Here is a 26,596-nt window from a genome sequence, read left to right on the forward strand (position 1 = left end):
TGTTATTGTGGCACTATTCACAATAGCAAAGACTTGGAACCAACATCAAACTAATATTTCACACCTTGATTTTTCATCATGTCTACATCCCACCTTCTATTACATCACCCTTATTGTTTTCCTTCTAGGGCTTTCCTGATGGTCTAAAAAGCACTCTGAAATAATTACATAAGGAATATGGAGAAGGAGGAGTAACAATATGAGATCCACCCTGTAATTCATCACAGCATCAAATACTATGTGAGAAAGATAGCTGAGAAGTATAGATGAGAGACAATTACAGTAGGAAGTATGCAATATTCTGTGGTTTTTGTAAGATATCCTCATGACTCATTCTATGTCTCAGAGTCAATGTCTTCATTGTCTCTACACCTCAGATTTTTCCCTTCAAGACACATGTATGGACTTGCTCTCAGAACTCTTGTCAGTATTTCAATTTTTCTCATTGAATTTCACCATTTCACCCTTTCCAGGACATTCAAATTTACACAATTCTCAAAATCTTTTTTTTAAAAAGAAGTCTTAATTTGCTCTCATCCCCTCCTGAGTTATATTTCTCTCTTTCTGTTTACTTTCAAACTTGTATTAATGGAGCACATTTTATACTTCCATTCCTTTATTAATTCCTTGCCTTCTGAAAGTCATCTTCTCTTCAAAACTTCCTACAAAATTGCTTTGTTAAATGCTAACGTTCTTTTTTGCAATTTACTTTTTGCTCTTTGATTTCTCTTGAACCCTTTCTTTTTGAAATTCCTTCTTCTCTTAGCTTTTGTATCCCAGTGCTATTTGTTTTGGAACTACTCTTCTGAATTCTTATTTTTCCTTTTCATTTCTGGATCATATTTCCCCTACTGTTTATAAACTCAAGAGGTTGAGTTCTTCCTTTTTCTTTTTTTGAGATGGAGTCTTGCTCTGTCACCCAGTCTGGAGTGCAGTGGTGTGATCTTGGCTCACTGCAACCTCCCCTCCCGGGTTCAAACGATTCTCCTACCTCAGCCTCCCAAGTAGCTGGGATTACAGGTGCCCATCACCACATCTGGTTAATTTTTGTATTTTTAGTAGAGACGTGGTTTCACCATGTTGGCTATGCTGGTCTTGATCTCCTGACCTTATGATCCACCCACCTCAGCCTCCCAAAGTGCTGACATTACAGGCATGAGTTACTGTGCCCAGCCCTCTTTTTGTTATTCATGTTGTATACTCTTTTCTTTTTGTGAAAGTGGAAAACCATTTTCATGGTTATTCCTTGTCCTACTCATTAAATGATCCAAACTGTAGCCACCGACTATACTACCACACATTTAGCTATGAAAAATATAGTGTTCACCTAGGATAGCAAGATTACCAATACTTGTAGTACAATTTAAAAATTATGGTTACTGTTTGATTTAAATCCAATAAACTGATTTTAAGTAACTGAGAGTCAGGGCCTCCAATAGATAACTTACTTCCCTATGGATTTGACAATCATCTCTATTGATATTGATTCTGAAATTTATTGTATCCAGGCCAGACCTCTCTGCTTGAGCTCCAGGCTCATCTACTCTCTATGTATCAGTATATGCCTATTTAGGACACCAGGAAGGTGGCTGAACTAAGGAGGCAGGGCCTATGAGATGTAAAGCAGCATCATGCAACTTTCTTGTGAATAGAATATAAACATTTAGCAACTACCTAGCCTTGGGGAATAATGATTTTAAGTGCTGAGCTTACAATTCAAACCAGAAAAAAGCAAACAATGGCTATAATCAGGTTATGTTGTTGAATATAACCATGTGTATCAGTAATACACAGGACAGTGAGATACCTATCTACTTAGCTATGTGACAACTATCACCAGAATATCAGTTACTCAGCAACTGAAACATTTTTTTTTTCTGTTTAAATCTTGCTTTCCTTCAAGGATATATTCTGGCATTAATTACTTTTTGACAGTTACCCAATCCTCCCTTCTCTCAATAATGAATTTATTTTTCATATATCTGCCTATGATGCTTTGTTTATATTTCTGTTAATGCAGTTCTCTCTAATCATAGTAAGACAGGGTATATTAGGTGTTTACCTGTGCATGCTACAGCTAATTTCTGCTCTCTATGAATTAAAGAAATATGGACTTTTTCCCTCCTTTCTCACTTCTTCCCTTTCTCTTCACCTTCATTCTTTCTTTTTTTCTTTGTATTTCCCACAATGTCTGGCTCATTATAGGTGCTCAATAGCTTACTGGTGTTTAAACGGAATAGTTTTTTTTTTTTTTTTTAAGTAATCAGCTGACATTTTAGGCAACCATTTCATATTAAACATTTTACATCAATTTCATTACAACTTTAAGTAGTTAATTTCTTAACTCATAACAGAAAACAAGATACTTCCCTCCCAGCTTATATCAGCATTATGTTATTAATAAAATTTCTATCCTATTTTTCCAGGCACTTTTCCTTCTAATAGTTGCTGACAATGAGTCATAGCTACAATGCCACCACAGGCAGGTCTCAGGGGATCATTGTCCCCACAAGGCAGTGCATTAATTTCACACTGTGGTTCCTTAATGGTATTGTCAATGCCCCCATGGGGTATGGGTGTTTGTGAATCCCTGATGTTTCCTGATTACTTGGTTTGCACTCTATTCCTTCTCCAAAAAGTCATTCCCACTATGCTGTCACCAGCGAAAACACTGCCTAGTGGTACATCATGTAAACTATGCACATAGTCACATTCTATTACTTTAGCATTTTATATTGCACCTGTTGATTTTATTTATAAATTGATTTTCCTTCTGCTAGGCTAAAGCATGTTAATGATTTTCTGGGTATAATGTGATAAGCTATGCATGGAACTTTCAGATGAATCTGTCAGTTCTCATTGTCTTCAAAACTCACTAATATTCCCTCAGAATATTTTGAAAAGCCTTATTTGGAAATTAGTTTACCATATAAATTAATTTATAGTTGGTAGTTTAAAAGTAACTCTTTCTGCTCTTGTGTGAAATTCAACATCTACTTTAGGTAAATGTAAATTTATTATATAGGAAAAAATAATTTAACAGCTAAAAATATTTGATAAGTGCTAATATGTGTCAAGCACATGTCTAGGTACTGGTAATATATGATAAGAGATAAGAAGGGTGTTTACTTTTATGGGGCTTTTGTTAGAGAATTTAGCAGAAAAAACAAATACACACATACTCATAGATAGATAATATATTTAGATAGCAATACATGCTGAAATAAAACAGTAAAATGCAATGGAGTAGATAATAATGCTGGAGGGGATTGTGGCACTGCAGCTAGACTGGTAAGGAAATTGCATTCTGAGATGGCAGCATTTGAACTAAGACCAAAAAAATTAGAAGAGTCACATGGAGGTCTATGAAAACAATGTCCTGGGAAGAAGACACAATGAATGAAGAGGCTTTGGTGCAGAAATAAGCAGTGGTATGTTCTAAGAATAGAAGGAAGAACATTGGGGCTGGAGCATAATGTGCCAAAGGGAGACTAGTAAGAGATTACTTTGAATAGGTAGAGAGGAACATGATCACATTTGATTTGTAAATCATTTTATTCTAAATATGATATGAAACCATTGGAATGTTTTAAGCAGGGGAATTATATGATTAATCTACGCTTAAAGATTATTCCAGGTACTCTGTGGAAAATGTACTAGAGAGGATCTAAAATGAAATTAGAGGATCAATTAGGAATCTAATATGCTAATCCAGGTAAGGGATGAAAATAGCTTGGAATTGAGAAGTGCAAATGTTAGCGATATATTTTGAAGGTAAACACAATGTAATTTGCTGTTGGATTGGATGTGCGGAGTTATAAATAGAGAGGAGCAAAGGGTGAGCTTAAGGTTTTTGGCTTGAAGAAGGCATGGTAGAAACATAACTGAGGTGGAAGTGTCTGGTGCTGAAGCATGGTTTAGAGGCATAGACTCCAATATAGTTTGGCTCTGTGTCCCCACCCAAATTGTACTCCCATAATTCCCACATGTTGTAGGAGAGACCTGGTGGGAGATAATTTGAATCATGGGGCAGTTCCCCCGATACTGTTCTAGTGGTAGTGAATAAGTCTCACAAGATCTGATGGTTTTATCAAGTGTTTCTGCTTTTGTATCTGCCTCATTTTTTTCTTGTGGCTGCCATGTAAGAAGTGCCTTTTGCCTCCTGTCATGATTCTGAGGCCTCGCCAGCCACATGGAACTGTAAGTCCAATTAAAACTCTTTTTCTTCCCAGTTTCGGGTATGTCTTTATTAGCAGCATGAAAACAGACTAATTATAATAAATTGGTACCAAGAGTGGGATGTTACTGAAAAGATACCCGAACATGTGGAAGCAGCTTTGGAACTGGGTAACAGGTAAAAGTTCGAACAGTTTGGAGGGCTCAGAAGAAGACAAGAAAATGTAGGAAAGTTTGGAACTTCCTAGAGACTTGCTGAATGGCTTTGACCAAAAGCCTGATAGCGATATAGACAAATAAGGTCCAGGCTGAGGGGTTCTCAGATGGAGATGAGGAACTTGTTGGGAACTGAAGCAAAGGTGACTCTTGTTATGTTTGAGCAAAGAGACTGGCAGCATTTTGCTCCTGCCCTAGAGATTTGTGGAACTTTGAAATTGAGAGAGATGATTTAGGGTATCTGGCAGAAGAAATTTCTAAGCAGCAAAGCATTCAAAAGGTGACTTGGGTGCTGTTAAAAGCATTCAGTTTTATAAGGGAAGCAGAGTGTAAAGGTTCAGGAAATTTGCAGCCTGACAATGTGATAGAAAAGAAAAACCCATTTTCTAAAGAGAAATTCAAGCCAGCTGCAGAAATTTGCATAAGTAACAAGGAGCCAAATGTTAATCCCCAAGACAATGGGGAAAATGTCTCCAAGGCATGTCAGAGATCTTCATGGCAGGCCCTCCCATCACAGGCCCAGGAGGCCTAGGAAAAAGTAGTTTCCTGGGCCTGGCCCAGGGTCCCAGTGCTGTGTGCAGGCTAATGACTTGGTGTCCTTCACCCCAGCCACTACAGCCATGACTAAAAGTGGCCAAGGTATAGCTTGGGCTGTGGCTTCAGAGGGTGCGACCCCCAAGTCTTGGCAGCTTCCATGTGGTGTTGAGACTGCAGGTGGACAGTAGTCAAGAATTGGGGTTTGGAAACCTCTGTTTAGATTTCAGAAGATGTATAGAAATGCCTGGATGCCCAGGCAGAAGTTTGCTGCAGGATTGGGGTGCTCATGGAGAACCTCTGCTAGGACAGTGCAGAAGAGAAATTTGGGGTTGGAGCCCCCACACAGAATCCTGACTGGGGCACCACCTAGTGGAGATGTGAGAAGAGGTCGACTGTCCTCCAGACCCCAGAATGGTAGATCCACTGACAGCTTGCATCATCTCCCTGAAAAAGCTTCAGACACTCAACATTACCCCCTGAAAGCAGCCAGGAGGGAGGCTGTACCCTGCAAAGCAACAGGGGTGGAGCTGCCTAAGACCATGGGAGTCCACTTCTTGCATCAGTGTGACCTGGATGTGAGACCTGGAGTCAAAGGAGATCATTTTGGACCTTTAAAATTTGACTGCCCTGCTGGATTTTGGAGTTGCATCGGCCCTGTAACCACTTTGTTTTGGACAATTTCTCCCATTTGGAATGGCTGTATTTACCCAATACATGTACCCAAATTGGAACCAGGAAATAATTAGCTTGATTTTGATTTTACAGGCTCATAGGTGGAAGGGACTTGCCTTATCTCAGATGAGGCTTTGAACTGTGGACTTTCGGGTTAATGCTTAAATGAATTAAGACTTTAGGGGACTGAGGGAAGACATGCTTGGTTTTGAAATGTGAAGGCATAAGATTTGGAGGGGCCAGGGGCAGAATGATATGGTTTGGCTCTGTGTCTCCACCCAAATCTCATCTTGAATTGTACTCCCATAATTCCCATGTGTTGTGGGAGGGAACTAGTGGGAGATAATTTGAATCAAGGGGGACCTTTCCCCCATACTGTCCTTATGGTAGTGAATAAGTCTCACAAAATCTGATGGTTTTATGAGGGGTTTCCGCTTTTGCATCTTCCTCATTTTCTCTTGTGGCTGCCATGTAAGAAGTGCCTTTCACCTCCTGCTGTGATTCTGAGGCCTCCCCAGCCATGTGGAACCTCCTTTTCTTCCCAGTCTCAGGTTTGTCTTTATCAGCAGCATGAAAACGGACTAATACAGACTCTCATGGCACTGACCAGATTTTGCCTCCTATTACAGTTTTAAGATTTATCTATCTCCTCTACTAAACCCACAGAGAACAGTCATATCTGAGAGTTCCATTCAGGCTGACTGGAAATGTTATTTCCTTTCCCAAGCCCTGACTACTCCCAGCATTTCATCTGGCCTATATTTATTCATTTGGCTATTTCCTCCCCAAAGCCTTCCTTCATCCTACCCCACCATCTAAATTAGGCTCTGGTACAACTCTAGATTCACATTCTCTGACAGTAGGAAAATCATTCAGAAGTTCATCATAAAAAATATATTCTGGCCAGGAGCAGCGGCTCGCGCCTGTAATCCCAGCACTTTGAGAGGCTGAGGCAGGAGGATCATGAAGTCAGGAGACAGAGACCATCCTGGTTAACATGATGAAACCCTGTCTCTACTAAAAAATATACAAAAAATTAGCCGGGCATGGTGGCGGGTGCCTGTAGTCCCAGCTACTCAGGAGGCTGAGGCAGGAGAATGGCATGAACCCGGGAGGCGGAGCTTGCAGTGAGCCGAGATCGCTCCACTGCACTCCAGCCTGGGCAACAGAGCGAGACTTGGTCTCAAAAACAAACAAACAAACAAAAAATACACACACACACACAAACACATACATATATACACACACAGACACACACACATATATATTATATATATATAATATATATATAATATATATATATATATATATATTCCACATGTGCCTACCTGATGGAGGAAAATGAATTATATGTGCTCTGCATCTAAACCTATTTCTATATAGTTGCACTAGGAAAAATGGTAATTTTCAATACTATATATAACCCTGTAGGGTGCTTTATATTTACAAAACCTCTGTCAGCAACATTATTTAATTAACTCATCTGAGTTCTCCTGCTAGTTAACTATTTATTAGTATTACTAAACTCTATATGAGAAAAGTAAGGGTCAAGACTCTTCAGACATTTTAATTAAGATTATGAGATAGTGATAGTACTGAGAATCAAATTTAGAACTCTGTTACAATTGCAATCTTCCTTCCGCCCTAACACAGCTTTTTCTGAAGTCCCAAATATTTAATTTTAACCTTGATTTAATTTTTAATCTTTTGCTTTCCTTCACTACATGTATTCACATACACACATTCACAGGTTTTGCATATAAATATCCATTTACATTAAGAGGTCAAGAAGCTTGGGCACTTTGGAAAGGTCTTGGACAAAGTGAGGAGAGCAGTGACAAGTGTGATTATAGTTCTGTAAAAGTGAAGCTCTATAAAGATCTTCCCTCAGTACTGGATGTAAATAGTAAATATTTAAACTCAGAATCAGTTTAAATAGATGTCCTGAAGGCACTAAATAGTGGATAAAATATAGTTTACATTTCAACAACTAGTTATTACATAATCTCTTTCAATTTTCCTTAATTGTACTTAATATTAAATCATTTTATTCCCACTATTGGGGTATCAGAGGATATTTACAACTATAATAAGGGCAAATGGACAATAAGAAAACTAATTTTCTGATGCTTTGGCCCTATGAAGCCCAGATAAGAACTGAGAAAAATATACTGTGGATTTCAGTACAAAGCTCAATAGCATCCATAAAATATTGACTAAAAGTTGGAATTCTTAAATTTTAATAAGGCCTATTTGCTTTCTTAATTAAATATAGCCTAATGAAAAGTAATTAAGGTACATAGAGAGATCTAGCTAGAAATTTTTTTACTAGTCCTGAGAATTTTGTTTAGTTATATAGACAAGTTCCAAAGGAAACAAAATCATCCAATTATTTATTCACTATTGTCAAAGACATCAAAGATGAACAAAATCTCTCTATTTTATTTGCTCACAAAATTAGAAAATTATATTAATTATAAATATTCATAGTTGCATAGTAGGGAAATAATTGTCTTTGGATCAGAGAGACCTGGGTTTGATTCTAGCACCTCATCTTGTTAGGTGATTAGACCTGGAACAGTTAGTTAACCTCCATGAGACATGCTTTCATTAGCTGCAACATGTGAGACAAAAGAACCAAATCTACATATTTATTGTTATCATTAATGTTAAAATACTAAAAGCACCCATATAAAACGGACACGAAATGAAAGGGGTCATTGTAAGATTAAAAAATTAATAACGTAATGCTCACAGAATCTAGTACAGTACCTGGGAACTTGATAAATATTTGTTGAATAAATAAATACTAGATACTGCTAACTGTGATACTAAATAGGCTACTCAATGTTTCAGTAGTTTCCTTCCCATTTGTAAAAACAAAACATGCCTCCTTATTTCATTCAACAAATATTTACCAAATGCCTGCTCTGTATTAGGCACTGTGTTAAGCTCTAGCTACTGGGAATAAGTTCAACTTTCAGAAAAATTAGTAAAACACGTCCCTGAATGAACTATTTCCAGACACTATGATGGGTTTGGCAGCACAAAGAACGATATGACCTTATAGAAAGTGTTCCCAGTGTAGTTTCGAGGTGTGAAGACTTCTTAGAGAATAACTGAGATGTATAAGCCATACAAAAATGGCAGAAGAACTGAAGTGATGAAAGTAAGTTATAGGTGAAAGGAACAGTATAAATACTAAGAAAGCATGGCTTATTCTGGGCTCGTGTGGTTTTGGTGTGAAGAACTTGTATACTGCAGATAAACTGGCTAATTTTCTTAATTTGTCACTCATCAACTTCTTTAGATGCTGATCTTAGACAGTCCCTAAGACACTGTTGTTTTCCCTTTCATCTGGATTCAGCTTTAGCAGATCACTTTCTGATCCCCAGCTCTGTTTTTCTTCTACCTGCTCAGCTTTAAGGTCACGCCTATGCCTTCTGGTGTCTGACGTCAGTTCATGACCTTCACTGACTTCCTACCTGTGCACTGTTCTTGCCAAGAAGTCAGAGGCTTGGCTGTGGAGCATAGCGATACGAATAACCAGCAGACACTATCTAAGACTAAGCCAGGGAGGTATAAACAGGCCTGATCTCTTTATTCCAAAATTAAAAGAACATTTTTTTTTTGTTTTGTCCTTTATTGAAGAGATATATTTAAAGTTCCTTCCTTATGCCAGACATTGTCATAGGTACTGGGGAATCAAAATAAACTGTCCTTTAGGAGCTTGTTCTCCAACTGGGTAAATAACATAAAACCAAATACATAACACAGCAAGGGAGGCGCTGATAAAAATCTATGAAAATGTCTATAACACAGAGATGATTCTTATCTGGTAGTAAATTTTTTTAAACTCAGATACATAAGAATACAACTGAGCATATATAACAGAGGCATCACAGTTTTATTATTTTCTGCTTTATGATTAAATCAACTTTTTTTATTACAGTAATGGTTTTACAATATGAGAAACTTGCTTTACCCTGAATTTCAGATATTTGATTCTAACTTAATTGTCCACATTTTGTTTTTGAACAGAAATCCATTTGCTTTTTGGGAGAAAAGAAACTCCATCATTATGGGAAGGCATATTATAAACCTTGAACAAAAAAGTAATATCATGAAATAGATTCATTCATTAAAATAGGATATTATGCACAACTCCCCAGTGATATTTTTATTCATGCTGCTTTATTTTTTTTAAAAAAATGAGTTCTGAAATGAATTAATTACAATTTATTTTTAAAAATTTCCTAATTCCTAAGGATCATCATAATTTGGCATTGATAGGTAAATAACTAAATTCTGAAAACTGCTGAGAGTGCCTATTTTGGATTTGATGTCACAGTAGGTGTGGAGATGCCTCAAATGAATGACAAGGTCCCTCCCCTCAAGGATTTGTCACTTCAGTCACAGACAGATAAAAGCTGTTCTGATGTGGTGTGGAAAGTGCTCTTTTATTATAAATCAGGTTGGGTTGGCAGTAAGAGGGGGCCATACAAGGTTTCTTGGCCAGAGGTACAACCTGCACTGAGAATTAAAAGGAAATTCTATAATTGTGGAATCCACATTCAATTTCGACTTCACCTCTTTATTCATCTTTCTGCTCAGTGGTTTTGTTTACCTCTTTAGATGGAACCTAAATAGGTAGAGTTTGGACAAGAAGCAATTTAAAACCAGCCTATGGATCAATTTTTTAGTCTGATATGTGAAGTTTGTAAAGCACAAAGAGGCTCCCTGCCTTTAAGGTCTTCTGTAAATAAGTTTCCACTGACACTTGAAGAGAGGGTGGAAACTAACGTTAAGCCCTTCAAATTGCAGAGAGTGATGGGCTGAGAAGGGGGCTGGATGAGGAGAGCAGCACAAAAGGTGGTGTAGGAGAGGATAGTATATTTCTAATAAAGTTAAATAGAGGCTTAAATCAAACACTTTTTCTACCATAACCATAGTTTTATTTTTTTCTTGATCACTGGAGAAAGGGTCACATTTTTACATAATTTAATTATTGTATTTATCCATGTAGTCATTTTCCCATATTTGTGAGAATAATGTATAAATGTGTCAAAATTTTGGTGTGTGGTGTTTCAAAAAATAATAGTTACTTTAGCCATGTAGAATAAACTTAAAGTGACCTTCTTATTAAAAGTACAAATCACTATGCAGCCAAAGCAATTAGAAATATGGTTGGATATAGCAAAGATTTCACCTACATCCATAGTTTTAACCAATATCTCTTTATCATTGACTATTTTATACCTCCTGATCATACTTCTCACCTTCTCTTTGCTATGTCTGCTCTCTGCCATCTGGGTATTTTACAGACTTCAATCTCAACATCTACTTTCATTTTGTATTTTCTAACACTGTGATAGATGTGCATTCACTCATGTATTTAAGCTGGAATTTTAGGGTTTATCCTGAGTTCCCACTTGTCTCTTTTCTATGACTTACAAGCCCCAAAACCAGGCATTTAATCAGGATTCTGTTCTGTTATTCTATCATAAAAATCTCTTAAACAGGAGTCTTTTCCTATTAGACAAGGAATACGACAACAATCGACAATCTGGTTCTACAATAAACTTTTTATAATGTAAATTTTATAACATGATCCTCCCCTTTGAAGCAGCTCCCTGTGAGCAACAGGAAAGTCCGAAATACTTGCTTAGCATGGCCTATGGGCTTCTTCAAAATCTGGCCTTAGCTGGTGCTCAGTTCTCCTAATCTGCTATACCGCTCTCCAGAGAAATATTCTGCCCCAGAAACACTGGAAGCTGCACACCATTTTCTTTTGTTTCTTGTTAATGCCTGCTAAAGTCTCAATGTTCAGCTCAAACCTCATATCCTTTATGAGATTGTTCTAGACCCAGGATAGTTAGAACCTCTCTTTTATCCTTTCTTAGCTCCCTTACCTTATTATAGACTTTATCACTAGGTACTATACTAATTCATTTTCTGATCTGTCATTCATTGTGGGCTCCTTAAAGGCAGAAACAATGATTTGCCTATATCTGTCTTTAGCAATTCCTATTGGATTTTATACAGAGTAAGTGCCCAATAAAAGCTTATTGAATGTTTTAAGGCATAGATGCATTAATGGATGAATGAGTGAGTAAATGAATGAACTAGATTATTATTAGCTACAGAATAGCTTCAAATAAAGAAGAATGCTGAATGAACAACTCCAACCCCCCCATAGGCCCTTATGACATCCGAAAGTCCCATCACTGATGTTCTCTGTCACCTCTAGTGAGTCACTTAGTCTCTCATCTGTAAAGCTTAATTAGTGCTTCAGCAATAAGCTCAAGCTCTTAAAATGCTAGGTGTTAAATTCATTGCTTCAGAAAAACTGTCATGTTCATAGTCATTTGGAATAAAACTGTAAGATATGCAACAAGACTCCATTTTCTGTTAAAAATGCTAGGTTTCCTCATGCCTAAAATAGACTTAATGGCAGCTGGCTCCCAGCTACTCCTGAAGATGTCACAGCTTCAAACATGGGGGTATTGCCACTTCTGAGACTCGAAGTTCCTTCTCTTAATTTCAGGGCCACCCTCCATGCCTCCATCCTGGAGGCCTGCACAGGGTGGGTAATCATAGTCAACATGAGGAGAAACAAACAGGCAATTCTCCTAATGGGAACAGTTAACTGGCTCACTGTCAGTCAGAAGGCTGGCAATTTTATAGCTTCTCCACTGTGCCTGAATCACTGCACTGAGTGGTCTACTGCAGAGAGGAGAAAATGGAGTTTGTATCTCCTACGGCTCTTAACAGACTGCAGAATTAAGGAAAATATAAATGGAAAAAAAAAGTTTAAAGCTATACACAAAGATTACATAGCACAGAAACAATTCAATTCAATTCAATTCAATTCAATTAAACACATGTGTTTTTGAGGTCCTACTATCTACAAAATACTATGTTAGGTACTATGGGAGAAGCACTTATAAATGGGTGAGAGAAATAGTTCTGAGCTTCTGCAGTTTCATACAGAGAGTTGTACAATTTTCCACTAATATAAATGAACATGTATAAAGGCTAGTATGGAAATACAAAGTAGTGAGGAGATAGGAAAGGGAAAGGTGATTTCTGACTGGGGGCCTGGGAAAAGCCTTTCGAGGAAGCAGAACCTGGGATTTTGGGCAGCCTCTCAAACAGTCTCCCTCATTCCTGTCTGATTCTGAAAATGTTGAGAAACAAAAGACGGAGGAAAAAAAGTATTCACCATAAATACTGATGACACTAGGCTGGGAGCTTAGTCTAATGTCAAATGGGTTTGCTGAAACTGACCCCTGAAAATAGGCAGACTTACCCACCGATCACGGTACTGGGAGACTGGGCTCACCTCTCCATATGGATGGGCTGCCCATGTAAGACTTAGAACCCCAGGATAGCTCTTTCTCTAAAAGAATTTTCAGTCCCTAAGGAAATAAGGTAAAGATGAGCTGAGCCTAGTTACTCTTCTGAAACTTACCAAATAAGTCACTCCTCCTCCTCTGAGAAGAGCCTAGAGCCACACTAATTGATCTCCTTCTAAGGAATGAAATGTTAGGTGTGGGCAAAATACATTCCTAATGTGTGATAGGATCTTAATGGTGAGAGGGACGGAAGGATATCTCAGGCTGGGTAATAGATAAATGTGAACTTTGTAAGCAAGTCCTGAGGAGACAGAAAAATGTCATGATTAAGAACACTCTTTTTGTAGTAAAATAGACATGGTTTAATCTTGACTCTTTTTTGATCTGAATAAGTCACCTAAATGCTCTGGCCTGGTTTTCTAATCTGCAAATTGGAGATAACAGTACCCGTTTCATAGAACTCAATAAATAGTTGCAATAATATTTAACCACCAACATAATTGAGCATGGGGATATGCTGCATAATCAGACACTTCCTTTACAAATTAATTTTGGAATTTTAAGTTTTATTAAATGATCTATTTCCTTTTAATTTATCAGCTTGGTGAGATCAAATTCCTGTGTATTGTGTTTTTCTTGAAGTGAACTGTACCTTTTACACACAGGTCTCCTATATTGCTATTATATATCAGTACAGGAGGACAGTGGTATGGATTGTGGGGACAGGAGAGAGCAGCATAGGCAGGTACAATGAATAGCACACAACAAAATGTAGAGGTGAATTCAAGGATGTGACAAAGTGTAAGTGATGTGGTATGAATTTAAATGAAGACTACCAAAGGGGAATACAGGTGGAAAGAACAGCAGGCATAACTTCATTTCCAGCTCCATCCTTCTTAGAGAACTATTTTTTTTTTTTTTTAACGAGAGCACACCAATGAGCTTGAAAAGTGTTAAACTGAACCAAAAAATGATATCTCTAATTCTTCAGGGTCCCAGATGCTTTTAAATGCATGATTGGACAATCATAAAACTATCATGACCATATAACTGAAGATGATTTAAGAATGTACTTTCTTGGTTATTTAGAGAGCAATGTTATGGGTGTTTTTCTTTTATTATATAGATATGATTGCTTATGATTGCAGTATCACATTAGGTTATTGATTACATGGTACTCTCGGGACAGATTATTTCTCTTGTATATGTATATGCTAGGATGCTAAAGGACATCTACCACACAGATAATTTTTGAAGAAGATGACTACATGAAAAACTGAGATCTTCAAATGGAAGCATTTTTAAACTCCTCAGTGAAGCATCTACTCTCACATGAGCTCTGAACTTAACCATATAAAACATGGCCTTGTACCAATTTAATGACTGATGCAAGAGAGATAAGTTATGCATGTGGGTCAAAAGCTATGGAATAATTGAGAGGGTTTATTCACAGCTCTCTAGGTATGACATCTGACAAGGAGAGAGAAAGAAACTAGCAAAGAGCTTGCATGTCTTTTCGTTTCCATCAAATATATTTTCAGAAGCAGACCAAAAGGAGTTGTCTCTGAAATTTAATAACCTCTAGAAATAGTTACATAACATGTAGAAATAAGTTTGTTTTATAATATGCAGTTCTTAGATGTTGAAAAAAAAAGATTGCTTGATCATTTCTTAACCCAGCCATCTTCCAAGTATATACTTCCATTATTTATATAGTGGAGCTGTCCTACTTGCTTTGTAAGGCAAAATACTGAAATTCACTAAAAAGAACTTTTCACACAAAGGTACATTTCTACTTTGTGTGATATTACTTACTGCTTTGAATGGCCTCAGGTCAGTATTTTTAGGAAATAACTATGACTTTTTTGACTAAGTCCTGTAGATCCCAAGTAATTTTTATCTTTCCCATTGCCAAAGAAACATTCATGTAAGTCTAACAAGATGACTTAGATTAAATTCACTTTTATATTTGAATATTTCCTGGGGCTTTTCTATACCTTCCAAATACAATGGTCCTGAAAGGATATTTGTAATTGAGTTTTCAAGGAATCAACACCTATTTTTGGTAGTTGTGTTATTGAAACTGGAGTGTAGTTCCCTTATCCCTCTCACAGGGCGTGAGACAGGGTGTGGCTTGCTTCTTCCATGCTCTGCTGCTAGAAGCCCTAGGGGAAGCATGCAGAAGGGTAGGTTGTGTGGAGCATTTATGGGCTCCCACCCCATCGGCGTTGTCCAGGGTTGAGTGTTTGCAGCTCCAGAAACCTCAGTGGGCATGTGTTACAGTTTGCTCTTTCAGTTTTGCCCTCTTCAGGCGACTTGTGTGAATCAGCTCAGTTAGACCCTCTGCCTTACCACAAAGACAGAAGGCTTTCTGTATCCTGGATTCTTGCCCTAGTGTACCAGAAAAATTGGGTCACACTTGGGCTTGGAGGATAGATACAAAGTTTTATTAGCTGTCAGTGAGATGGATGGGGAGGCCAGAAGGGGGATGGAGTGGGAAGGTACTCTTCCCCTGGAGTCCGATTGCCCAGCGGTAGGGCTCTCCTCCCACTGCTCCTGGCTGAATTTCACTGTTGATGGTCTGCCAGCGTCTGCTGGTTTCTGTCTGTGGGTGTTCTCTTCTGCTCCTCTCCATGTCCAACTGCTTGTGTCTGTGCCTGCTAGGGTTTCGGGTTTTTTATGGGCACAGAATGGGGGCATGGCAGGCCAGAGTGGTCTTGGAAAATGCAACATTTGGGCACAAAAACAGGAGTGCCTGTTATCACTTAGGTCTGTGGGCACAGACCCGAGGGTGGAGCCTTTGTCAGGGACCCCACCCTTCTCTACCCAGCACTTCCCTGCCTCCCTGCCTCCCTTCTGTGGTTAAGAATGACATGTGATTTGAACATTAAATAATCATTATGTCCACCTTGGTGGGGTATGTGGTTTAAGTGAAGTGGTCATCTGTAAGATAATAATTGGGATTTCCAAGTCAGACACACCTGGATTCCGACATTTGATATTTGATAATGAAGCCCTGCTGGGAAAATTATGTAACATTTCTGACTCTAGTTTATTTTTTAGCGGAATGGGTTTTATAATGTTACCTATCTCATTGAATGGTTGTAAAGATTAAATGACATGAAGTACGTAAAGTGCTAGCACAGTATTTGGCATGCAGTAAGCCCTCAACATGTAATTTGGTGTTATTACCTTTGAATAAGATAAATGGAAGAAATCTTTGATAACTTATCACTAAACTCCAAAAAAAGACTAAATTTCATGTCAAATGATTGTGAAATTTTAAAAGAATCTTTGGAGAAGGTGATGATATATCTCTGTGTATGTGATTTTCCTTTAAAAAATTTTTCTTTCTAAGCCTACCAGCTGCAACTTAAGCACATATCCTTTTTTCAATATTTCCAGATTGGCACAAGAGCTGATTTGGCATATAATTTATGTCTCATGTGTATACAGTATGTAGTGTATATAATTGCTATATATAGTATTTTTTATAAAATGTTCATCATAGAATTAGATTCTAAGTCAGCAATTCTCTTTCAAATGCAGCTGCATCCAAATGACTCTTTCCCTGGGGAAGGAAATTTTTTATTTTCCCCTAAGGTCACACAAAGCCATAAATGTGAAGAGCAGCTGACAGAAGGCAGTTTTTCTCTGTGGCACTTTTTCCTGACAGTAGTGCCATGGTGACCCTTGTGTTTGGTTCTGTCACTAGGATTGATGCGCTTTTGTATGGGTTCCCAGAGGACCATTTATGTTTTGCAATTCCTTCCACAGATTAGGATAGTGCTTTGCAAGTGCTCACTCAATACTCATTTGTTAACCAACAGTAAAATACTACAAATGGATACCTGTAGAAGCAATGCAAGATCATGTTCTTTATCTTCCAAGTTTGTTTACTACAATGTAGAAGTGCAGCCACAAGGTACACATTATAAAGATTTAGTGGTTTCCTAGCCTCAGATCCATGGACTACATAAATGCCATGTGATAAGAAACTTACTTGAATGAAGCAGACCCACAAAATACATGCACAATTGTGACTAGGAAAGTGCTTTTGTCTAGACAGAGGTTTTATAACTTTTATTAATTTCCTAAAGGATGAACAATTCAAAAATCAGGGATCATAACACTGACAAAAGCTCTAAAGTAATAGATTTCTCTTTGTATGCAAGTGAACTCTTTAAATATATAATCACATTTTGCCTGAGAATGCTTTCATGTTTATATCTTGGCACTACTTCCATTCAATTGTGCTAACCAAAAACCCAGAGAGTCATACTGGACATCTTCTTGCTCATATGTAATCCAGTATCAAGTGCTGTCAACTTTACTGACTAAATTCTGTTCAAATCCATCTGCTTTTCTCCAGCTCTGCTAGCACAGTTAATCCATGCTATCATCATCTTTCATCAGGAAAACAGCAATAGACTCAAAATTCTTCACTGTCATTCAGACTCGTCCTCTGCCAATCCATTCTCCACAGGGTAGCTAGGGAAACTTTTAAAAATGCAGATCTGATTATTAACTCCTCTGAATAAAAAGTGGTTTCCCATTTCTCTCAGGGTAAAGACAAAAGTCCTGAACATGACCCTATATGGTCAGGCCCTGCTTGTCCTGCAGATTCTCTTTATGCCATGCTCTTGTTTGGTCTCTCTATTCCAGCTAGAATAACCTTCTTTTTATTCTTTATGTGTGTCATGTCCTCTTCTACCAAGGCTTCTCAGCATGTATTGTTTCCTCTGCCTGAAATACTTAAAAACATTTTTTCTACAAATTCACTCTTAGTGCTTCTTATATGCTGCACATATTACTTTAGCAAAATCTTCCATGACTTCCACTATTATACAAATTCATGAAACCATATGCTCTGTTTCAGAGAACTTGTTACCTTGCTAGCACAATGGGCTCAAGAAGAGAGTAGTTATTGGCTACATATGGATTCAATAGCATGGGATCTTATTCTCCAGATTTGATCTAGTTACTGCCACCATCAAAGGGTCTGCCTAGAAGTAACAGAGACCACAGCTGAGTCCCCAGTGTGGCAATATGTTTTTATTTCCTTGTTAATAATTTCATGAATGTGAATCTTTCCAGTTAGACTGCAGGCTCAGTGAAGGGAAGTATTCTTAATGGTCAAATTTTCAGGTCTTGGCATTGCTCCTGGTACAGAGAAGACATCCATATGAACAGACTGAATGAATGAAAAAAATGGTCTCCTTCATTAAGCATAATATTTGTAAAAGTAGAAATTATGAATGTATGGTGGATTGAACAAAGTGGAGAATTTACAACCATCTTCCTTGAGATCAAATGCCCTTTCCATCTGCTCTCTAGCTATATGGTCTCAGATTATACAAGTGGTTACAACCTATGAGTAAGGACTATTGCTATTTCAAGGTACAGATAGAGAAAACTGAGACTTAGAAAACGAACAATTCTGCATTAGTCTCCCATTCTGACAAAACAAAAAACAACAAAAAAAACCAAGTTATTCTCTAAGGGTCATTCTTACTTACGGCCTCTAAGAAATTTGGGAATGACAATGTGTTCTATATTCACAGTCTTTACATGGGTCAGCTGTGAAAGTGACTTAGACTTGTAGGTAGAGACAGAGGCTTTGAACCTAACTTTTCACTACAGCATTTTTTAAAAAAAGCATATGAATGAAAAACTCATCGTGGAATCAGATCCCAAGCAGGGTTGAGAGTTTCCAAACTTCTCCCATTTCCTAGGCCTTATCTCTTTCTTATTATCCTTTAAAATGTGTGCAGTAGAAGCTGTGAGGTGCCATAAAGATTTCTCTTCAGGACCAAGGCAGTCATTCCTTTGGCTGCCAGGAGTGTTGATTGCTGACAACTCACAGCTGAGTCTCTGTCTGGGCCTCTCCATCATCTTCATCTAAGAGCAGCTAGGAAGCTGCCTTACCCTAGGCACTCCCATTCCATGGGGACAGCCTGCTTCGAATGAAGGGTATATGTACAAGTATAAAAGCTGCCCTCTTACTTCAAATAGAGACAACTCTGGAGGGGGCAGTAGAATTTCATTATAAGATGTAAATGTGATACATGTGGATCAAGCATGAGCAAGACTAGTAGACACTAATTTGCTGCACGAGCAGAGTGTCCAGGTCTAATGCCTTTCACTTAAATATTGATTTAAATACGTTATATCAGCATTTCTCCCAGAGCTAACACCTGTGGCTGCATGAGAAGTCTCCTATGACTCGATGTCAGAGGAGACAAAAGGTAAGCTTGATTCATGAATGAGCAAGTTCTGTGTATGTTTATAGCAAAAGAGATTTGAGGATGACACTGTGCAGTTGGAGGCATTCTATACCATAGACCTTAGGGGAGTCCTGAAAGATAATGGTAACAGGAAATCCTCCCAATGGATAAAACTTTAGTGAATATCTACTTCATGAGGGAAGAAAAGTGGCCCAAAGTGAATAAGTATGAATTATTGGACAGAGTTGAATGGCTTGGCTGATTGATTAGGAAAGGCCTGCAAATAAAATAGATAAAAGGTAATCAGGATCACCCAGAAAGACTGGGGAAAAGGTATGTATGTGAACCTATGGGAGTGGCCAGGGTATGAAGATCTTTGTATTTCATGTTAAGGTTTATCAGAGACCATCTAGTACACAGGAGGTATCAAACAACCATTTAATATTAGCTATCCTCTGTTATCAGGCATCCCATTGCTAGCATGATGGGCTCAAGAAGAGAGTAGCTGTGGGTGATACATGGATCTGAAAGCATGGGATCTCATTCTTCAGAATTGATATAGCTACTGCCACTTTCAAAACTACAACCTAGAAGCAATAGAGACAACAGCTGGGTCCCCAGTATGGCACAACTGCTCAAGGAGACCAACCAGCTATTTGGTGGAATGTTGTCTGCATTGTACTTCTACTTTGAAAGGGCAAATAACTTATTTTGACTGAAATCAAAAGTATTTTCCATGTGAAGATTTACTGTTCCTTTTCACAGGGTCTCAGCTAGAACCACTATGGCAGCTCATAGAGTAATCTACCACCATGGCATCCTTTATAATGTTGCACTAGACAAAGGGACTCACAGAACAGCCAAGGAGGTGTGACAGTGGTGACATGTAGATGGGACCCACTGGTCCTACACATTTGGCACCTACCAGAAACTGCTATACATATACAGCAATGGGACAGGCTCTTCAAGGTACAACTGAGATACTGGCTTAGGTACAATGCCCTGCACGGATGGGGTGCCATTTTATAAGATGAAATAAACAGCTTTAACCAATACAGTGTTTCTGTGTCCCTAGGAGGCAGAATACGTTTGTGCAGCAATAAGACAATTGATATATGAGTGGTCCCACTTAACCATCACTCCAAGTGTCCCATTTGGGTTTTCTGTGCTTTTCATCTCTACAAATCTGGATTCTGTGGCTCCAGAGGTCCTGCTTCCCAAGGAGGGAATGCTTCCAGCAAGGGACACAGTGAGTTTCCCAATAACCTTTTAGATTTAGCTGCCACTCAGCCACTGTAGGCTTCTTGAATGAAGAAGTCAACAAGCAAGGAAAGAAACCACCATCTTGTTAGAGCAGTGGGGCTGCAGATACACAGTTTTTACCATGACAGGGAAGAGTATAATCACTGGGGTGTCTTTTGGTACCTCCTTGCCATATCTTGACAGAAAATTGACAAGTACAGTGGTCATGGACTAAGAAGGACATGGTGATCAGGAAGTCAGACCTCTCAGGGATGACATTCTGGGTCACAATTAGATAAGCGATCAAGGCAAGCATAGTCAAGGGTTCTTGGAAGAGTGAGGGAACTTTAGAATGCACCGGAGAGGATAACAATAGCAACAGCTGAGGATTCAAGGTCAGCTTCAGAGGTGGGGCCTGTAGTTTGTTCCACCAAACTTGCTTTGTATATTTTCCCTGGAAAAGAAACCAACCAGAATCTTTGAGCAGCTATTTCTAGTAGAGACTGTTAGGTCATGATTCTGTCTTATACATTTTAGGGAAGTAGAAGTTACGGACAAAGTCATAAATCGATACATGGAGGTTACATTGGTTTGGCCCAAAAAGGTAGAACATCTTGAAGCAGGGGCTTACAGGTCATAAATGCGTTCTTTAATTTGCAATTAGTTACAGGAGTAAAACTTTTCTAAAAACTTGGAGTGAGAATAAAGGAATGTTTAGGTTAAGACAAGGAAGGCTGTTAACCAATGTACTGGGTCAGCGTGACCTGTAGGGTTACATGACTTAACTCTTGTCTGGCGTACTTAGGTAATGTTTATAATTTGATATCTTATTATCAAAAAGAGTGTCTTTTGTTAGTCTCATGATCTCTATTCTAACATTAATGCTGGCCAGTTGTTGTGTCTAAAGTCCAAAAAGGAAGGGATAAAATGAGTCATATTTGACCTCCCTTCCTATTATGGTAGGGAATTCAGTTTTAAGGTTGTCTGCTGTCCCGTTAGCCAAGGGGGCATTAATTCAGTCTGTTGGTTGGGGGTTAGGATTTCATTTTTAGTTTACACACTATCTAGTTACTATGAAGTAACTATATCTACCATATAGCCTGTGGTAGATAGATACAAGGAATCTGCCTTATCTGAGGTATTCCCTATCCATGGCAGCAATCTTCCAATACAGAGGTACAAAAAGGAATAAATACCTCAAACTGGGCCTACCCTGAAAGGTTATCCAGCTCAAGAGTTTCAAATGGTCAGTGAAAGATCTCTGTTGCAACTGCCTCAAAGTGCAGCTTCTCTTTCTGTCCAGTCCTGCTTTGTTCAGCTCTCACAGGTGTCACCAAAATTACTATCCAATAAAACCCCTATATTTGTTGTGATCCCAAAAAGAAATTCAGCTACTCCTAAATGTTTGGTGTTTACTTGGCTTTCTGGGAAGGTAACATGTAGTTGACAGTAATATGAAAGATATTTTAGGACCATTTCATATGATCACAATCATATGATCCATTGAAGACTCATTGATAAGGTGTTATGGACTGAAATGTGACTGCCCAAAATTCATATGTTGAAGCCCAACCTCCAGGACCTTAGAATGTAATCATATATGGAGATAAGTATATAAAGAGGTGATTAAGTTGAAATGAGGCTGTTTTTGTGTGGTCATAATCCATTGTAACTGATGTCATTATAAGAGGAGAAATATACACCAGGGGCACCATGCACAGAGGGACAGCCACATGAGTAGGCAGCTTGAGGTCAACCATCTGTAGGTCAATGGGAGAGGCCTCAGAGGAAACTAACCCTGCCAACCAACTTGATCATAGACTTCTAGCCTTCAGAACTATGGAAAAATAAATTTATGTTGTTTAAGCCATTCGATCTGTGATATTCTGTTAGGTCAGCCTAGCAAACTAATACCTAAGCATGCTTTAAATTGGGGGATATTATATCTTGTTTGACTTAATTAGCAAATATTTTCTCAACATGGGCAATCCAAAATGAAGAATCCAGTCTAAAATGTTGTTGTATATAAACTCTAAAGCATTGGTAGATGTCTGTAACCTGGAGAAAGGGCTGGGTCCTCTCCCCAGATAACCCCGTTCTGTCCCATGTTGTAAACCCTCTACACCTCCATGGATTAATCAAGATCACTAAGACAAATATTTAAAGAAAGAATAATTCTCTTTTCAATCACAGTAGTTCCTATTTATTTTACTGTACTCTAAAGAATAATAATTGCAATCTTTTGCAAAGAAACTTGTCACATTGGGATAGTACTGGACACCTGAGGGATGGTATGTAGACATCTCATGTTACCTTAGAACACTTTGTCCCCAATCTGTGATCACAGTGGGACTATGGGTCAAACCAAACCTAGTTCAATTAGGGGTTTTTAGTTTGAAACAAAAGGTTGGGCAAATGACAAGCAATATGTGTTGGGTCTGTGTCCTCAGCCAAATCTCACCTTGAATTGTAGTTCTCATAATCTCCACATGTCATGAGAGGGACCCGGTGGGAGGTAATTGAATCATAGGGGCGGTTACCCTCACGATATTCTTGTGATAATCAGTATCTACCCCTACCAACTCCTAATTGTGTGGTTTCTCACATCCTGGCTTTTTGCTGTCATCAGTGTGAAGTGGGAAGGATCAAACTATAATCATTAAAATAATAATACAATAAATGCAGTACGACAATACAAGGTCTAACTTTTATAAGCACTGACAATATGCTAAGGTCCTAATAAATTCATGTGCATCAACCTCATCAACCCTTCCAATACCTGGGATATACCTATCTTAGTCAGTTTGGGCTGCTTTGCCAAAATACCAGCGACTGGGTTTTTTCAACAACAAACATTAATTTCTCATAGTACTGGAGGCTAGGGAGTCCACAGTTAAGGCCCTAGTAGCTTCGGTGTTTGGTGAGGGCCTGCTTCCTGGTTTACTGTCCTCTCACTATATCTTCAGATGGCCCTTTTGTGGTGCATGCATATGGAGGAAAAGAGATGTCTTGTCTCTTTCTCTTTCTATAAGGGCATTAATCTCATTATAAGGTCCCACTTTCACTACATAATCTAATCCTCTTTATCTTCCAAAAGCCCACCTCCAAATACCATCACATTGGGGCTTAGGGTGTCAATATATGAATTTGAGGGAAACAGAAACAATAATCCATAGCAGTACCTATTTTAAGAAAACTAATGCTAAAAGCAGTGAAGGACCTTGCCCCAAGTTAGGTGGTAAGAAACAGGGCCTGACTTTAAAATCAGAACTTACTCTCCATTGAGACCACACTCTTACACACAGAGCATCAGTAAAAGTCATGTCTACATAGAACACCAAACCTAGGAGGAGAACCACTGATAATTCCTCTGCCAAAGAAACTCAAAGCCATTTCTGCCAGAAAAATAAGCCCAGCATATAAGAGGAACTGCACATTTTGAACATTATGTTCTCATCTCTGAGACTGTTCAGCCAGATTTAATGGACCAAGGAGAAAAAGCAGTTGAGTAACTGCTTGACCCTTTTGCCCTCTCCATGCCTGCCTTTCTTCCATCTATCTAGACCTTAAATAAAACATGGGACTAGTCTATTTGCAAAGTGCTGTCCTTGGTGCTGAGGATGGAAAATGAACAAATTAGGCACAGCCCTTTGCTTTCACGGAGGATTTTTTTTTCTTCCTCTTCTTCGCTCTATACTTTTTCTGTTCTCTCCTAACTACCATTTCCCCATTCACTCTGGAAGGAAGCTAGTTTTTCCTATGATAACTAGACTTGTCTTCCCTTCGTCTGTGAAATGAATGCATGGTCTCACTTCATATTGTTTGCATAAACTCTCCCTCTACCTCTTTTCCTTTATTTTGTAATTTTCCTTTCATCTCTTATGTTATCTCACCATCTCTAGCATCAGCATAAACATAACATATGATTTTATATCAAATGTTCAAGAGGTTCTAATCTTGTTACAAGTGTGTAAGAAACTACATATGTTATAGGTAAGACAGTTAACACAATAATTACCCATATCATAAAAGAAGCAGAATATCTGAGACTCACTTTCTACTCTGTCCAGTGTGGGGTTGGATGAGATCAATGGGGGTTCTTCAGCCTGGAAGCACATTAGAATCACCTGACGAGCTTGAAGACTCAGCAGTGCTTGAGCTGCACTCCCAGGGACCCTTAATTGACAAAGTGTGAGTACTCAGGATTGGTATTTTGAAAAATCTCCCCAAGAGATTTTAATGGCAGCCAGGCTGGAGAACCACTGGACTGGACCATTCCTTTAGGTATTTTCTGGCTTTAGGATTCTGTCACCTCTAAATGTATCTTTTAAAAACAGATGCTAGAAGTATCACTGTTTTGAAGGCCCACATTTCATCCCCACACCTTATTTTGGTTAATTAGCTTTTGTGGTGAGGATGCACTATAGCATGGTGAAGGTGAAGGTTTTGACATGGAGTTAGGTGGTGCTGCATAAAATGTTTCCTGAGTAGAGCAGGGTTTTTTTTTCTCCTACCTTGCTGCCATTCATCATCGACTGCAACATCTTTTCTCTCTGCTTTCTGCTAATCTCATCTCTATTCCATCTTCCACACACTTGCCAAGAATGATTAATCTTTAAAAAATCCAATCTGATCTTATCTCTCCTCTATGTTTCTCTCCCCTTCAATAATTATTTCCCTTAGGATCAAATGCAAACTTCTTGGGTATGTCACCCAAGAATCTGTCTCCATCTCTCAACTTATGACATTCACAATACATATATCAAACTTATTAAACCAATCTATTAAAGCACTTACTATGTATCACACACTTTTTAGAGTGCTTAAATGTATTAATTTACTGAAGCCTCACCACAACCCTAAGTGTTAGATTATCACTATTCTCCATTGTACCAATGAAGAAACTAAGACTCACAGAGATTCACTAACTTCCCAAAGGCACACAGCTAGAATTTCATAGTCTTGGGATTCAAAATCTGACATTCTTTTCCCAAATCCTGTGCTTCTTGATGAGTATGTGTTATTACCTGCCTTACATAACCCATCAAAGTTCACTTGTTTTCCTTCTATTTTGAATGTTTATCTTCCATCAGATCTTCAAGTACTGATCAATATCTGTGATCTCTGAACGTCCAGTTGTGTTACCATTCCTGGAAGAAGTCCCTAAGCCCTCACCCTTCCTCACTCAAGATTTAGGGCTTCTTCTCTACTACCCAGGCACATTGTTTCAACATCTGTGTCCTGGCATTTATTGCACTATATTGTAATTTTCTATTAAAGTATCTCCCTTAAAGCAGAGTAAAATCCAGTCTGTGAAATCCTTGAAGGCAGCAAATATGTCTTTTATCCCTGTATTAGTATCCTCCACCACACTGAAGAGTGAAGTCCCCAATATGAAATGTTCTTTTAGTAGTATTGCGATACAATTTATCATCTAACCCAGGAAATTTTGGAAGGTGCTATTAATAATTTTCCTGTGATGATAGGTATGAACCCAGATGGATGGTCACCTTATTTTTAAAACTGCTTTCTAAGGTGATTTTTCTAATGCCTTGTCTACCAAATCCTCTCAGAAATAATACAGAAAATGTTCTGCCTTTAAGTATTTTTTTTATTTTGTGAGTCAGATTGTACAAATTCTCCAAGATATGAATGCTTATAATTGCTCAACATCTACACCTTTGCTTGTAGCTTAGTGTAAGAATTAGCAATTGAATGGAATCAGTATCTTGTTAAAGGAGGTGGTACTTAGTTAAAATGACAAATGAATGGTGTTTTTGAGGAAAAGTTCTTGAAGTTGACGATCTTATATTTAAGTTTATTGCTGATTGACATGTACACATATTGCAATGTTTGAGGATCAGTGAAGTAGAACCTTCTTTCTGTGTCTTATTTCTGCTGGAAGTGCTCCAAGGAATGATTCTGCATCGCTCTGCACAACTCATTTCTGAGTCCCTCCAGGAGAACACTTGTGGATGATCAGATTGATCCTGGCTTAGTGATTAAGAGTGTGGTATTGGTACTTGAGTATATGGGGTTCCCTCCTCCCATTAGCTGTGTGATCTTGGATGGATTACTTAACTGTGCTTCAGTTTCTTTATCTGTAAAATATTACAGTACCTATCACATATAGAAATTTTGTGCATTAATATCTAAAAATACTTAGGT

The 26,596-nt window shown here is 38.3% G+C and overlaps 1 protein-coding gene and 1 long non-coding RNA gene across 10 annotated transcripts in view; both read right to left on the reverse strand.

The window, feature by feature from the left end:
- The window catches only part of GRM5 (glutamate metabotropic receptor 5), an 810,828-nt gene that overhangs the window by 175,995 nt on the left and 608,237 nt on the right, over positions 1–26,596 (reverse strand). The window lies entirely within an intron of this gene.
- Positions 6,943–26,596, reverse strand: part of LOC107967186 (uncharacterized) — a 132,117-nt gene continuing 112,463 nt past the window's right edge. The window contains exon 3 of the long non-coding RNA XR_010147623.1: positions 6,943–20,882. This is a non-coding gene — a long non-coding RNA (uncharacterized LOC107967186). The remainder of the gene's footprint in view (positions 20,883–26,596) is intronic.

This window comes from Pan troglodytes, chromosome 9 (assembly GCF_028858775.2).
Source record: "Pan troglodytes isolate AG18354 chromosome 9, NHGRI_mPanTro3-v2.0_pri, whole genome shotgun sequence".
Classification (NCBI taxonomy): Eukaryota; Metazoa; Chordata; class Mammalia; order Primates; family Hominidae; genus Pan; species Pan troglodytes.